At 43.1% G+C, this 17,038-nt stretch overlaps 1 long non-coding RNA gene across 1 annotated transcript; it reads right to left on the bottom strand.

The window, feature by feature from the left end:
* Nucleotides 1–14,665: 14,665 nt before the first annotated feature.
* Nucleotides 14,666–16,728, bottom strand: LOC126425224 (uncharacterized). Its single transcript, XR_007576271.1, has 2 exons — nt 16,683–16,728; nt 14,666–15,142 (listed from the first exon to the last, which is right to left on the bottom strand). It is a non-coding gene; the product is annotated as an uncharacterized LOC126425224 (long non-coding RNA).
* Between the last annotated feature and the right edge of the window lie 310 nt (nt 16,729–17,038).

Genomic DNA, 17,038 nt, shown 5'->3' with positions numbered 1-17,038 from the left:
TAAACTAACTTACACTAAGGACAACACACATACCCATGCCCGAGGGAGGACTCGAACCTCCGACGGGGGTAGCCGCACGAACCGTGACAAGGCCCCATTAGACCGCACGGCTATCCCGCGCTGTTATTGGACATGCCTTGAAACTAAATTTGACTGTGCTCGATTAAAACAATTGGTCCATCTCTCGCGATTGCCTGGGAGAGTTGGACCACCCCGACTTCAGTCTGCAGCTAGCGAACTCCGTGTCTATAGATTCATGTCCAAGCATTTGTGAATTTCACAATAAAAAAAACTGCATCAATATTGTGCAAAATACGCATTAATACTTAAATTATGTGACTACACGATAATACTTTTCGGCATACCAGTACAGAGAACGTGATTTTTTTCAGAACTATCGCGAAAATGTTCACACAAGAGCCTCCTCGCATGTGGTGGGCGCATTTGTGAATTACGGCAGTGGTCCATCTCACCCAGTGGTCCAACTCTCTGGGCCTTCCGCTACCTCTAGCCTGTGCAACATCTTTGATAACTACAGCTCAAAAGTACGTGGTCTTGTGGTCCGAAACGTTATTAATGTCTACAGAAAAGTGTATACAGTAAATGAGCTAAGTGGCGTATGCTCACGAAAGCCGGGAGGTGGTTAGAAGTGTGTGCTGTGAGAGAGGTATCGCACGAAGCCACAAGCTGGGATAACACACTCGATGCTTGCTCGCTCTTCGACTGGCACTGGCCGGAGATACGACTGCGGCGTCAGATGAAGCTGCCCAGCTACTGACGAACGAGGCACAGACATCGGCAACAGCAAACAGCGTGCTCCGTGAGCTAAAGTTAGGGCACGTTGCAGTTTATTCTTACGGTATACACCAGCGGCGAGGCGTGAGGTATCCGTGACTGCAATCGCTCTTTAAAAATTCTTAAAAGTGACCGTGTTGTTGATCCAACTATTATTACTGCCATTGTTATTATTGTTATATCGGTATTATTGTTTGCGATTATCCAAGTAACAGTACTGTTGTCATTATTATTGTTATTGTTATGTTATTGCTTAAGACTACCAATTATTTCCGTAGAATTACGCCCTAGAATTACACTCAGTAATGTCGTATGCCGTGCATTAAAGTCCAAGTCCCATCCTCATAAATGTTAGGCCTACTGAGCGATACCTTGCCGGCCGGGTGGCCGAGAGGTTCTAGGCGTTACAGTCTGGAACCGCGCGACCGCTACGGTCGCAGGTTCGAATCCTGCCCCGGGCATGGATGTGAGATTCTGCTCTTCCATTGACAATTATCAATAATTACTTTTTCTCAATTAGCAGCATTAATGCGGTGGAGGCTACATGTTCCTCACATAGTCCACCCACTACACCCATATGTTTGTGGTTTGTCCTGTACATCCTCCTTAGGTTAGTTAGGTTTAAGTAGTTCTAAGTTCTAGGGGACTGATGACCTCAGAAGTTATGTCCCGTAGTTCTCAGAGCCATTTCAACCATTTTTTCGATACCAGATCCTCGGAAAATACCTGCTATTGTATCTACATGAATAAGGATGGCATTAAAAGTTCGGTACTTACAATTTTGTTTACGTTTGAGGTAAATTCTGCAATCACGCAGAAAACTTCGACCACGGGGTCGTGGAACGACACTTGTTTCACGGATTGAGGAATCATTTATTACGTAGACAACAAAGCAAGTTGAGAAAGTCTGGTTTGCGACTGTGTATTTGGAAGATCGGTTCTGATTCTTTTCAATGCCGGAAGTGATCTTTCTGTGATATGATTCAAATTAATTTTATTAGTTATGATGCTCCAGGTACTGATTCATTACGACCACAGGAGACTGGGATACGGAGACAATCTACATAACAAAGCACATGGGCAACAGTACAGTTTCTTTCTCTCTTTACAGCCACATAGTCATTTCGTCAGAGAAGTACCAAGATCCTTGGAAATGTCTGACATAATTTTTAGTTATTTTATTTAAATGTGGAAGATTTGGTGCAGGCAGTCCTGTTCCATCACATCACTTCTCCCCTCAAAACTAAATAGTCCAAATGGATGTTTCCACAGAATTTCCAGCACATATTTACAATCTAATATATTTGTATCTTCTGAGGAGCCCGCTACTTCGTTCATGCTGCTGCAGCAACCCAACTTCACACTTACGCAGAGACTATAGTGAATGTATTAAAAAAATACTTGTTCACTAAACATGTAATGCTTAAGTAATAATGTGTACTACAACACTATGAAACAGTAAAATCGGTGCCGTAATATCGGAACACTGTCAGCCCTGTAGAGCTCGGAAGAATAACGCGCGTGCCTTCTGAAGAGCTAGAGAATCGTAGGCGCTACACGGTTGTCAACAGTCTTTAACAGCTGCACATCACTCCTGCTCTTCCTCTAGCACAGTGGCTCCCATCCCGGGGGAATTACACCCCTGAGGGGTAAAATGAAATTTTCTGGGAGGCAAAAACTAAATGATTTGATTCTGTTTCAGTGACGAAAGTAAATCATTTTCTAAAGATTATTACTACTATCACAATTTTCTACGACTCTTATACTGGTTATATAAGTTATCAATATTTACTTTTTCTCAATTAGTAGCATTAATGCGGTGGAGGCTACATGTTCCTTACATAGTCCACCCACTACACACATATGTTTGTGGTTTGTGCTGTACATCGCTAATGATGAAACAAAAATGAGCGTTTGGCGTCATTGGCATGGAGGTCCCTTGCGGGGCAGGTCCGGTCGCCTTGGTGCAGGTCTTCTAACATTCGACGCCACATTGGGCGACATGCGCGCCGGATGGGGATGAAATGATGATGAAGACAACACAACAGCCAGTCCCTGAGCGAAGAAAATCTCCGACCCAGTCGGGAATCGAACGCGGGCCCGTAGGACGGCAATCCGTCACGCTGACCACTTTTTTTTTTTTTAATCTCATTTTGTTCTATATTGTTCGTTGACTTTGTTCGTGGCGGACGTCCTATGACACTTGTTCTGATTGTTCGTTGATCCGTTCACTCAGCTTTTTATTACAGAGGATAGCTAAACCCTCTGACCGAACACGCTGAGCTACCGTGCCGGCATCCACTCAGCTATCGGGGAGGACATTGCTAATGATAAAAGTGAGACATATATGTAACACATGATAAATATTTTTAAAAAATGATTTCTGTAAATTGTGGATGCTAACTGCAGTAGTCCAGGAATTGCTTCATTACTCGCTTTGAAGCAGATAAATGAATTGACAGAACGACACAGCAGTAACTCAAAAGAGCTACTATAGTGCTGTACACAGTTTTATTATTATTATTAGAGTGGTTAGACACACAGCAGTAAAAGTTAGAAGTCTTCCAATTTCTGCCACTTCGGAGTGCAGCAATGAAGTGATTTACGAACAGTAAGTATAGCGCAAACAACTGAACTTGTATGATTTTAAATGGGGTTGCAGTGTGCTGGTGAAGCAAGTGCCGCAATGGAGAGCAGTAGTGCAAGGGAAGCAGGTTTTGTAACAAGTGTCTACCCTCACTGTGCATAGTTAGCCTTCTTTTTTGAGAAGGAGTTGTGGGTGGGTGGCACTTGCGATGCACCACGAATTTCTTCGTCATTCATTGTAACACACACACACACACACACACACACACACACACACACACACACGCACACAGACACGCACACACAAACTAAACATGATTCATCTTTAATCATTTCGAAAGTAAAAGTGTTCTGAGAAAAGTCTTTCATTCTACAGTTTAGTTAGGAGGGGGAGAGCAACAGATGGCATGGGGAAGGGGTGGGGGGGGGGGGGAGTACTAGCTAATGTCTGATTGCACTCAGGTCTAATGCTCTAAGAAAGGTTGGGAACCACTGCTATAACGAAAGCGATAGCGGGGGATGGATGTTTCAATGGGAGGCATGCTGGGAAGTCACAGGAGTGTAGCGTCTAGCTGACAAGCCGCTATCGTCTTCAAAACCAAACTGGCCCCACTCACACTGACAGCCGTTAATGTCTTAAACGTCCCCGAGTTCACAGTGTGTTTTATAAGCATAAGGTATGCATGCAAACTGAAATTGTAGGGAAACTACACTGAAAAGCCAAAGAAACTGGTACAACTGCCTAACATAGTGCAGGGCTCCCGCGAACATGCAGAAGTGCCGCAACACGACATGACATGGACTCGACTAACAAGGGGAGGCCGCCAATTGTGAAATTCAGATTCGATTCATACTGCGCATAATAATAGCCCATGGCCAGAGGTGTAATGTGGCAAAGCACCAAGATGCACTTCTCAACCGTTGTCGAGAAAATCGGCAGTTAAAAGAAACCGTTGTGGCGAAATACTCTCTACGATTTACAGTTTCCTACAGCGTCGTGGCGCAGCGGTAAGCGCTCGGGTTCGTAATACGAACGTCGCCGGATCGAATCTCGCGCCATGCAACTTTTTTTTAGTATTTGTTTTTTGTAATTCATATATATATATATATATATATATTTGTTTTTTGTAATTCATATATATATATATATATATATATATATATATATATATGAATTACAAAAAACAAATACTAAAAAAAATTAGAGCTTTTATTATGCGCAGTATGAATCGAATCTGAATTTCACAATTGGCGGCTTCCCCTTGTAAGTCTGAAGTAGTGCTGGAGGGAATTGACACCATGAATCCTGCAGTATATATATATATATATATATATATATATATATATATATATATATATATATATATATATATATATATCGTTCTAATTCGAACGTTTGACTTACATTAAACGTATTCGTTTCGGAATATCGTTTCTACGTCTTCCTTTAAGTGCACGTGTAAACATTATGAAGACAATTAATAACATTTGTGAAATACAACTTTGTTTGCGAAAAACATTATCATGTTCCAAGTCGCCAGTTTTTCCACGACAAACGACACGACTTTCAACAACTTATTATATGCATAATTGTTGCAAACTGATTACCGGGAATTATATATATATATGAATTACAAAAAAACAAATACTAAAAAAAAGTTCCCTGGCGCGAGATTCGATCCCGCGACCTGCAGATTACGAACCCGAGCGCTTACCGCTGCGCCACGACGCTGTAGGAAATTATAAATCGTAGAGAGTATTTCACCGCAACGGTTTCTTTTAACTGTCGATTTTCTCGACAACGGCTGAGAGGTGCATCTTGGTGCTTTGCCACATTACACCTCTGGCCATGAGCTTTTATTATGCGCAGTATGAATCGAATCTGAATTTCACAATTGGCGGCCTCCCCTTGTAAGTCTGAAGTAGTGCTGGAGGGAATTGACACCATGAATCCTGCAGGGCTGTTCATAAATCTGTAAGACTACGAGCGGGTGGAGGTCAGCACGTGGCAAGGCATCGTAGATGTGCTCAATAATATTCATGTCTTCATGTCTGGGGAGTTTGGTGGCCAGCGGAAGTGTTTAAACTCAGAAGAGCGTTTCTAGAGCCACTCTGTACCAATTCTGGTCGTGTAGTGTGTCGCTGTAGTGTGTAGTGTGCTGAAATTTCCCAAGTCCGTCGGAATGCACAATGTACATGAATGGATGCACGTGATCAGACAGACACTCGGTTTAAGAATCGTGAAAGAAGGTTGTATACGTGGAAGAAGCCTGGAGATACTGGAAGCTTTCAGTTAGATTTATATAATGGTAAGACACAATTTAAAACCTGGTACACTAAATCTCTAAGACATTTCCAGGGTCTGATGTGGACACTGACCGCAATTTATTGGTTATGAATTGTAGATTAAAATAGCAACTGCAAAAAACGTGGTAATTTAAGGTGGCTGGGCCTGGATAAACTGAAAAAAAACGAAGCGGCTGTAGAAAGTTTCAGAGAGGGCATTAGGGAATGATTAACAAGATCAAGAGAAAGAAATACAGTAGAAGAAGAGTAGGTGGCTTTGAGAGATGAAATAGCAGCAGAAGATCAAGTAGGTAAAAAGGCGAGGGCTAGCAGAAATTTAATAAATGGAATGAGAAAATATAAAAATGCAGTAAATGAAGCAGGCAAAAAGGAATACAAACGTCTCGAAAATGAGGTCGACAGGAAGTGAAAAATGGCTAAGCAGGGATGGCTAGAGGACAAATGTAAGGATGTAGAGGCTTATCTCACTAGGAGTAAGATAGATACTGCCTACAGGAAAATTAAAGAGACCTTTGGAGAAAAGAGAACCACCTGTATGAATATCAAGAGCTCAGATGGAAAACCAGTCCTAAGCAAAGAAGAGAAAACAGAAAGGTGGAAAGAGTATAGTGAATCAATACAAGGGCGATGTACTTGAGAGCAATATTATGGAAACTGAAGAGGATGTAATGAAGATGAAATGGAGAATATGATACCGCGTGAAGAATTTGACAGCGCACTGAAAGACCTAAGTCCAAAGAGGGCGCCAGGAGTAGATAAGTAAACAACATTCCATTAGAACTACTGATAGCCTCGGGAGAGCCAGCCATGACAAAACTCTACCATCTGGTGAGCAAGATGTATAAGACAGGTGAAATACCCTCAGACTCAAGAAGAATATAATAATTCCAATCCCAAAGAAATCAGGTGTTGACAGCTCTGAAAATTTCCGAACTGTTTAATAAGTCACAGCTGCAATATACTAACACGAAATCTTTACAGACAAATGGAAAAATTGGTAGAAGGCGACCTTGGGGAAGATCAGTTCGGATTCCGTAGAAATTTTGGAACACACGAGGCAATACTGACCCAACGACATATCTTAGAAATTAGATTAAGGAAGGGCAAACTTACGTTTCTAGCATGTGTGGACTTAGAGAAAGCTTTTGACAATTTTGACTGGAATACTCTCTTTCAAATTCTGAAGATGGCAGGGGTAAAATACAGGGAGCGAATGGCTATTTACAATTTGTACAGAAACAAGATGGCGGTTATAAGAGTCGAAGGACATGAAAGGGAAGCGGTGGTTGAGAAGGGAGTGAGACAGTGTTGTAACTTATGCCCGATGTTATTCAATCTGTATATTGAGCAGGAAACAAAAGAAAAACTTGGAGTAGGAATTAAAGTCCATGTGGAAGAAATAAAACTTTGAGGTTCGCCGATGACATTGTAATTCTGTCAGAGACAGTAAAGGACCCGGAAGAACAGTTGAACGGAATGGACAGTGTCTTGAAAGGAGGATATAAGATGAACATCAACAAGAGTTGTTGTTGTGGCCTTCAGTCCAGAGACTGGTTTGATGCAACTCTCCATGCTACTCTATTCTGTGCAAGCTTCTTAATCTCCCAGTACTTACTGCAACCTACGTCCTTCTGAATCTGTTTAGTGTATTCATGTCTTGGTCTCCCTATACGATTTTTACCCTCCTCACTTCCCTCCAATACTAAAATGATGATCCCTTGATGCTTCAGAACATGTCCTACCAACCGATCCCTTCTTCTAGTCGAGTTGTGCCACAAATTTCTCTTCGCTCCAATTCTGTTCAATACCTCCTCATTGTCCGCGGCTCGTGGTCTTGCGGTAGCGTTCTAGCTTCCCGCGCACGGGGTCCCGGGTTCGATTCCTGGCGAAGTCAGGGATTTTCTCTGCCTCGAGATGACTGGGTGTTATGTGTTTTTCATCATCATTTCGTCCTTATTCACTCGCAAGTCGCCGTAGTGGTGTTGAAGAACCGCCCCGCGAGGGGTCTCCCCGCCACCAATGCCACACGCTCATTATTATTACCTCATCAATAGTTATGTGATCTACTCATCTAATCTTCAGCATTCTTCTGTAGCACCACATTTCGAAAGCTTCTATTCTCTTCTTGTCTAAACTATTATTGATGACGAGGAAGCAGAGATGCACATATGGCCATGCACTGATCTTTACGATTTTGACGTGGAGCACGAGGTAGCCATACGAGGTGTGGCTAGAAAAAAACCGGACTAGTACTGGTGAAACAAGAAAACGAATGCAATAAGGCTGAAAGTCACGTGGCCTGTCACGTGACTCTAGCTGCGCCTACTGCTCGAGTTTCATCTGCCTCCTGCACTCAGTCTGCCCGTGGCGTCTGTTTTAAGTAGTTGACGTTTTGTCTGTGCGTCGGAAAATGTTGAGTGTACAGAAAGAACAGCGTGTTAATATCAAATTTTGTTTCAAACTAGGAAAATCTGCAAGTGAAACGTTTGTAATGTTACAAGAAGTGTACGGCGATGATTGTTTATCGCGAACACAAGTGTTTGAGTGGTTTAAACGATTTAAAGATGGCCGCGAAGACACCAGTGATGACACTCGCACTGGCAGACCATTGTCAGCAAAAACTGATGCAAACATTGAAAAAATCGGTAAACTTGTTTGACAAGATCGCCGTTTAACAATCAGAGCAGTGTCTGAGTTAACAGGAGTTGACAAGGAAAGTGTTAGGCAGATTCTTCATGAAAGTTTTAACATGAACAAAGCGTGTTCAAAAATGGTTCCAAAGTGTCTCACAATTGAACAGAAGGAACGCCGAAGAATGATTTGTTCTCACATCCTGGAAAACACTGAAAGTGATCCCACCTTCTTACAAAATGTTATTACTTGCGATGAATCGTGGTTTTTTACTTACGATCCCGAAACTAAACGCCAATCGATGCATTGGAAAACTCCTGGTTCTCCACGACAAAAAGAAGCACGAATGTCAAAATCGAAATTCAAGGCAATGATGATTGTTTTTTTTTTGACATCAAAGGGATTGTGCACATTGATTGGGTACCAGAGGGACAAACAGTGAATCAGCATTACTACATTAGCGTCCTGGCTACCCTACGTGAGCGAGTACGGAGAAAACGGAACGATTTGTGGAGAAAAAAGGTCATGGATCCTTCACCAAGACAATGCCCCAGCTCACAGTGCGTTGTCCGTGAAGACGTTTTTGGCAAAACACAACATTCCCATCTTAGATCATCCACCCTACTCACCTGATTTGGCCCCCTGTGACTTTTTTCTTTTCCCTAAAGTCAAGTCAGCTTTGAAAGGAACTAGATTTGAGACTGTTGTAGCAGTAAAAGAAAAAGCGACGGAAGTAATGTATGGACTTACCGAAAATGATCTGTAGCATTGCTATGAACAGTGGAAAATTCGTATGGAGCGGTGTAGAGACCGAGGAGGAGAGTACATTGAAGGAGATAACACGAAACTGTAAATAATTGTAAATAAATGTTTTTTCCAGCATCAGTCTGGTTTCTGTCTAGCCGCACCTCGTACATTCGATTTTTGAACCTCAGCCCTTGAATGAAAGTGTCGCAGGACGGTGGGACGGTCACAGTTCATCACATCTGCCATTTCTCGAGTACCCTGACGTTGGTCATTATGGATTAATGTATTTAAACAGTCTTCATCACAGCCTGAAGGCTGAAGGCCTTCCTGAGCGCCGCGCGGTGTAGCCGCGTGGTCTCAGGGGTCTTGTTACGGTTCGCAAGGCTTCCCCCGTCGGAGGTTCGAGTCCTCCCACACGCAGGGCGTAAGTTAGTTTAAGTTAGATTACGTAGTGCGTAAGCTTAGGTACCGATGACCTCATCAGACCTTACCACAAATTTCCAAATTTTTCCTTCCTGAACGTGGAGAGTCGCTGATGTCAAACCGATTCGCTTTAAAACGAGATATCCATTTTACTGCCGTGCTCTGTCCGGTGTCATTATCCCCATACACGGCGCAAATGCTTTTCGCTGCCTCCGCCTGTGTCACCCCTCAACTACGAGGTGCGGCTAGAAAGAAACCGAACTGATGCTGGAAAAAACATTTATTTGCAATTATTTACAGTTTCGTGTTATCTCCTTCAATGTACTCTCCTCCTCGGTCTCTACACCGCTCCATACGAATTTTCCACTGTTCATAGCAATGCTGCAGATCATTTTCGGTAAGTCCATACATTACTTCCGTCGCTTTTTCTTTTACTGCTACAACAGTCTCAAATCTAGTTCCTTTCAAAGCTGACTTGACTTTAGGGAAAAGAAAAAAGTCACAGGGGGCCAAATCAGGTGAGTAGGGTGGATGATCTAAGATGGGAATGTTGTGTTTTGCCAAAAACGTCTTCACTGACAACGCACTGTAAGCTGGGGCATTGTCTTGGTGAAGGATCCATGACTTTTTTCTCCACAAATCGTTCCGGTTTCTCCGTACTCGCTCACGTAGCCAGGACGCTAATGTAGTAATGCTGATTCACTGTTTGTCCCTCTGGTACCCAATCAATGTGCACAATCCCTTTGATGTCAAAAAAAAACAATCATCATTGCCTTGAATTTCGATTTTGACATTCGTGCTTTTTTTGTCGTGGAGAACCAGAAGTTTTCCAATGCATCGATTGGCGTTTAGTTTCGGGATGGTAAGTAAAAAACCACGATTCATCGCAAGTAATAACATTTTGTAAGAAGGTGGGATCACTTTCAGTGTTTTCCAGGATGTGAGAACAAATCATTCTTCGGCGTTCCTTCTGTTCAATTGTGAGACACTTTGGAACCATTTTTGAACACACTTTGTTCATGTTGAAACTTCCATGAAGAATCTGCCTAACACTTTCCTTGTCAACTCCTGTTAACTCAGACACTGCTCTGATTGTTAAACGGCGATCTTGTCGAACAAGTTTACCGATTTTTTCAATGTTTGCATCAGTTTTTGCTGACAATGGTCTGCCAGTGCGAGTGTCATCACTGGTGTCTTCGCGGCCATCTTTAAATCGTTTAAACCACTCAAACACTTGTGTTCGCGATAAACAATCATCGCCGTACACTTGTTGTAACATTACAAACGTTTCACTTGCAGATTTTCCTATTTTGAAACAAAATTTGATGTTAACACGCTGTTCTTTCTGTACACTCAACATTTTCCGACGCACAGACAAAACGTCAACTACTTAAAACAGACGCCACGGGCAGACTGAGTGCAGGAGGCAGATGAAACTCGAGCAGTAGGCGGAGCGAGAGTCACGTGACAGGCCACGCGACTTTCAGCCTTATTGCATTCGTTTTACTGTTTCACCAGTACTAGTCCGGTTTTTTTCTAGCCACACCTCGTAAACTAAAATAAAAGAATATGTCGGAAATATTCCAACTTCTCCATCTGGCACTCTATTTTGTAGCGTCTAGCGTTCACAGCTCGACTCACTATCTCCAAATGACAAAATATAAACTCAAAAAGCGACTGTGAACTATAAATAGTGACAATCAATAAAGAAACCCACAGCAACCGGAATATCAACATGCAAGACAAATACTCTACGAACTTATGTACCAACCTACAAGCCTTTCCACAGATGATGCATTTATCTATAATCTGTAAAACCTGCACAATTAGTAGAAGTATGAAATGGAACGACAACATAGTCTGAGTCGTAGCTGAAGTAGGCGGCAGAATACTGCAGAAAAGCAGACGGTCTAGAAAGGTCATTGTGTAATAAACAGTTTGCGACACATTGTAAGATATTGCTCAAGTCTGTGGGATCTATATCAAATAGAAATAACAGGGTATATTGAACGTATGCAACGGAGGGAGGCGCGTGGAGTCAGAGGTTTGTTGAAGACAGACGCGAAGCATCTCGCGAAACAATATTTGGAGAAATTTTCAGGAATGAAGCTTAAGCGAGGAACCTAGGAATGTCATCGAGTAAAAGAGAAGTAATATCTGGCGTTCCCCAAGGAAGTGTTATAGGGCTTCTATTATTCCTGATATGTATAAACGATTTAGGAGACAATCTGAGTAGCCCACTTAGATTGTTCACAAATGATGCTGTCATTTACCGCCTTGGTCAAATGATCAAAGCAGACTGCTAAACAATTTAGACAGGATGTCTGTACGGTGCGAAATGTGGCAACTGAATCTAAATTTCATTCAAAGTTGCATGGGGGCTTATTTATATAAATATGAAATGCAAATACTTTTAATTTTTGATTTAGTAGCTGTATGTCCGATTACGCTGTGTCTCGTAATCGGTTGGCCCTGACTAGTAATTGTACGCAATCTGACTGTATCGAACGACAACAAAGAATGAAATGAAAATTTTCGTTAACACACTTAATTAATTAAGTCCCCAGCAACTATAAAACCTACGAAACCAAAGCACAAGTATAACTGTTCTGTATGTGGAAGTGTGACTCAACGTACACAACTGGCACGGTTCTTCTTCAACAAGACAAGAATTTTTAAATACCAATTATACTGACGTGATAAAAAAAAAATTAGAAATACTATAATTGCGCAAGAAAACCAGAATTACATTCTAATACAAGAACACACGCCAGATGCTTTGTTGACTGAACCTGTAATGACGCATTATTCAGGACACTGAAATAATGAGAGAGAAAAGAAATTTCTTTTTTTTACCTTCATTTATATTGATGGAAAGCAGTCTAAACATTACAATATCTCCACACCGACTTGCTACTACCACATCTCAACAAGAACTTTTCAGTACCACATCTCAGCAAGCACTCCCTGCTACGAGTTCTCAACAAGCACTGACTACTACGAGTTCTCCCCAAGCACTTTTCACTAGCACATCTCAACAAGTACTGACTACTACGAGTTCTCCCCAAGCACTCTTCACTAACACATCTCAACAAGCACTGACTACTGAGAGTTCTCCCCAAGCACTGCCTGTGGAGGCGGCTGAATAATACTCTTTGGCGCAATCTCTGGCGCTGTGGCTCAGTGTAGCCACCTTTCAAAGTGTGAAGTCATGCACATGAGTACCAAAAGGAATCCCCTAAATTTCGGTTGTACGATAAACATACAAATCTAAAGGCTGTAAATTCAGTTAAATACTTAGGGATTACAATACGAATTGGAACGATCACACAGATAATATTGTGGGTAATGAAAACCAAAGACTACGATCTATTGGCAGAACACTGAGAAAACGAAGTGGGTCTACTAAAGCGACTGCCTACACTACGCTTGTACGTTCTTTTCTGGAGTACTACTGTGCCGTGTGGGATCTGCATGAGATAGTATCGACGGAGGATGGTTCAAATGGCTCTGAGCACTATGGGACTTAACATCACTCCGCTAGAACTTAGAACTACTTAAACCTAACCAACATAAGGACATCACACACATCCATGCCCGAGGCACGATTCGAACCTGCGACTGTAGCAGTCACGAGGTTCCGTACTCAAGCGCCTAGAACCGCTCGGCCACCGCGGCCGCCTCGACGGAGGACACTGAAAAAGTTCAAAGATGGAGTGCTCGTTTTGTTCTATCGCGAAATAGGGGAGAGAGAGAGACATGGATATGATACATGGATTGGGGTGGCAATCATTACAACAAAATCGTTTTTCATTGAGGGAGGATCTTGTGAAATTTCGATTACCAAATCTCTATTCAGAGTATCAAAATAATTTATTGGCGCCCACCTACACAGGAGGGAATGATCACCATAACAAAATAAGAGTAATCAGAGCTCGCACAGAAAAATTTAAATGTTCGTTGTTCCCCGGCATTGCTCGAGAGTGGAACCAAGCACTTAATTGTAAATCGCAGAGTAATCATGTAGCTGCAGATGTACTACAACCCTGTCTGTACAACTCCTATAGGGATGGTTAGGGCAACAGTAGACTACTCGCACCGCGTAGAGATGCGTTTAAGCATGTCATTCTCCGCCGCTCCACACGTGAATGGAAGAGAAAATGTGTCCCCCGCTGTACACTTGAGAGTGCTATGCAGAATGTATATGCGTGCCTGACTGCTCGTGTTCATCTGATTTAAAGCGTAACGACTTCTTCTTCCGATCTCGTTGCAAAGAAAATATATGTAGAGTGCGTTTTTCACCGCCTCAACAATGTGTAGAGACCTTCCAGAACCTGTTGAATTCTTCTCGGGTTATCAGCCGAGTGGTTGCGTCGTCTTGTCGCAACGTTTCAGTGAGTTTCGTACCCATCATCTTCAGGCACCGACACGAGAGTGGACACAGCGTCTCCAAATGGTGGAACGGTCCAGTTAAGTTTATTTCTTTCATTTCCCCCTCAAGTATTTCAACCAGAAGATAAGAATAAACTGACGTGAGATTCTTGCTGAGTGATCGGAGAGGGCAAAAGATTGGAAAAAAGCCTTGTATTAATGATGTCTGGAAAATTTCGTTACAATATACTGAGGTGACAAAACTCATGCGATGCTTCCTAATATCATGTAGGACCTCCTTTTGCCCAGAGTAGTGCTTGGACTCAACAAGTCGCTGGAAGTCCCCTGCAGAAATACCAACGAGTTAAAATTTCATAGAGTGGCTATAGGTCCACCATGTTTGAAGCAAATTGAAGTTCTGGCCGCCATGTTTTCTTTAGTCAAGGCATTCGTCTGCTGTGTCCCACCCCCTTGTAACTGCGTTTGACTTACTTGAAATAGCCCATACTAGCTTTATTTTTTCTAAAACAAGCAATAGACAGCAGTGATTTCAGTGTACACTGACAGCAAAAAGGGATGTTTTTGTCGAAATATGGCTAAACTTTTCGATGTAGATAACACTACAAGACAACTCAAATAAGTCTGTCCATCCACTATAACGTTACTTGTTGCCCATAAATTAAAGCAATTAGAGCAGGTACCACCAGAATATTACGGTGAAACTTCTAAACATGCTGTGCTTAACTATTAGAAACAGTAACAGGCGCTATTTCAAAGTAAACAGTCAAAGCCTCAAAAACCAGTACACTGTGAACGAGAATTTATTTGAAATATGTGTTACAAGTAGTTAACACAAGCATAGTAATTCAATAACAAAGTCGAAGCGTTCTTGGGTGGGGTAATTTCACAAATTTTCGTAAGTAGCTGTATGCCTTGGCAGAATAAAAGTGTAGGGTCAGGGCAAATTTCCTTATTTGCTGAGAATAATGGCATACTTTAGCACTGCACTGAAGTTCCAATAGCTCCTTCAACAAACCAACTACATGTTCACTGTTTAACATATCAGAAACTGAACTACATAGCCTTCTTCTCAAACCAGCAACTAAAGTCTGTAACTGCACTATTCTTCTTTTGTGTCGTACACTAAGTTGCTTCATTTGCTTTATCCGCTTCTTTAGTCGCACATTCTCTGCTTGTACTCTGTTATATTGTGTTTTCAACTTCTTAGGGCTTGGTAGACAGTAGTTGTGGTCAGCAGAAACAGATGTGGGTCCGACAGGCACTGAAAGAATGTAGTTACATCATAAGTTTATAACAGAGTTACACCATAAGATTATAATACACTCCTGGAAATGGAAAAAAGAACACATTGACACCGGTGTGTCAGACCCACCATACTTGCTCCGGACACTGCGAGAGGGCTGTACAAGCAATGATCACACCCACGGCACAGCGGACACACCAGGAACCACGGTGTTGGCCGTCGAATGGCGCTAGCTGCGCAGCATTTGTGCACCGGCGCCGTCAGTGTCAGCCAGTTTGCCGTGGCATACGGAGCTCCATCGCAGTCTTTAACACTGGTAGCATGCCGCGACAGCGTGGACGTGAACCGTATGTGCAGTTGACGGACTTTGAGCGAGGGCGTATAGTGGGCATGCGGGAGGCCGGGTGGACGTACCGCCGAATTGCTCAACACGTGGGGCGTGAGGTCTCCACAGTACATCGATGTTGTCGCCAGTGGTCGGCGGAAGGTGCACGTGCCCGTCGACCTGGGACCGGACCGCAGCGACGCACGGATGCACGCCAAGACCGTAGGATCCTACGCAGTGCCGTAGGGGACCGCACCGCCACTTCCCAGCAAATTAGGGACACTGTTGCCCCTGGGGTATCGGCGAGGACCATTCGCAACCGTCTCCATGAAGCTGGGCTACGGTCCCGCACACCGTTAGGCCGTCTTCCGCTCACGCCCCAACATCGTGCAGCCCGCCTCCAGTGGTGTCGCGACAGGCGTGAATGGAGGGACGAATGGAGACGTGTCGTCTTCAGCGATGAGAGTCGCTTCTGCCTTGGTGCCAATGATGGTCGTATGCGTGTTTGGCGCCGTGCAGATGAGCGCCACAATCAGGACTGCATACGACCGAGGCACACAGGGCCAACACCCGGCATCATGGTGTGGGGAGCGATCTCCTACACTGGCCGTACACCACTGGTGATCGTCGAGGGGACACTGAATAGTGCACGGTACATCCAAACCGTCATCGAACCCATCGTTCTACCATTCCTAGACCGGCAAGGGAACTTGCTGATCCAACAGGACAATGCACGTCCGCATGTATCCCGTGCCACCCAACGTGCTCTAGAAGGTGTAAGTCAACTACCCTGGCCAGCAAGATCTCCGGATCTGTCCCCCATTGAGCATGTTTGGGACTGGATGAAGCGTCGTCTCACGCGGTCTGCACGTCCAGCACGAACGCTGGTCCAACTGAGGCGCCAGGTGGAAATGGCATGGCAAGCCGTTCCACAGGACTACATCCAGCATCTCTACGATCGTCTCCATGGCAGAATAGCAGCCTGCATTGCTGCGAAAGGTGGATATACACTGTACTAGTGCCGACATTGTGCATGCTCTGTTGCCTGTGTCTATGTGCCTGTGGTTCTGTCAGTGTGATCATGTGATGTATCTGACCCCAGGAATGTGTCAATAAAGTTTCCCCTTCCTGGGACAATGAATTCACGGTGTTCTTATTTCAATTTCCAGGAGTGTAGAAAGTATGTAATTCAAAGTAATAAGAACACAGAGTAAAATTAAATTATTGACTTACTTTGTGCTAATGATGTCACTGTAATAGCACTATCTTGCAAATTGTCGAAAGATCGCTTTCCGGGTTGTGGTCATAATACTTTATCTTGCTTTTGTAAATGTGGTGGAAAGTTAAAGATAGTAGGTACTGGTTTTGACAAAAGGCGCCTCTGGACATTTGTGTGGTACATATATTTCTCTTCAAAATGAGCTGAACAGAGGTAACTGGCTGTAGTAGGAAACCAGTTTTCTCGCTTCATATTTATAACCCATCTTTTTGTAATTTTCTTGTCTTTTAAAGGAAATCTGTAATCAACGATAAATAAATTACTTCCTGCATTTGTCTTAAGCATAATTACAGTTCCAATGCAAATGACT

This window comes from Schistocerca serialis, chromosome 10 (genome assembly GCF_023864345.2).
Source record: "Schistocerca serialis cubense isolate TAMUIC-IGC-003099 chromosome 10, iqSchSeri2.2, whole genome shotgun sequence".
In the NCBI taxonomy this organism is placed as follows: Eukaryota; Metazoa; Arthropoda; class Insecta; order Orthoptera; family Acrididae; genus Schistocerca; species Schistocerca serialis.
Note: the sequence above shows the minus strand (reverse complement) of the source record. Positions and strands in the feature narration are given on the sequence as shown.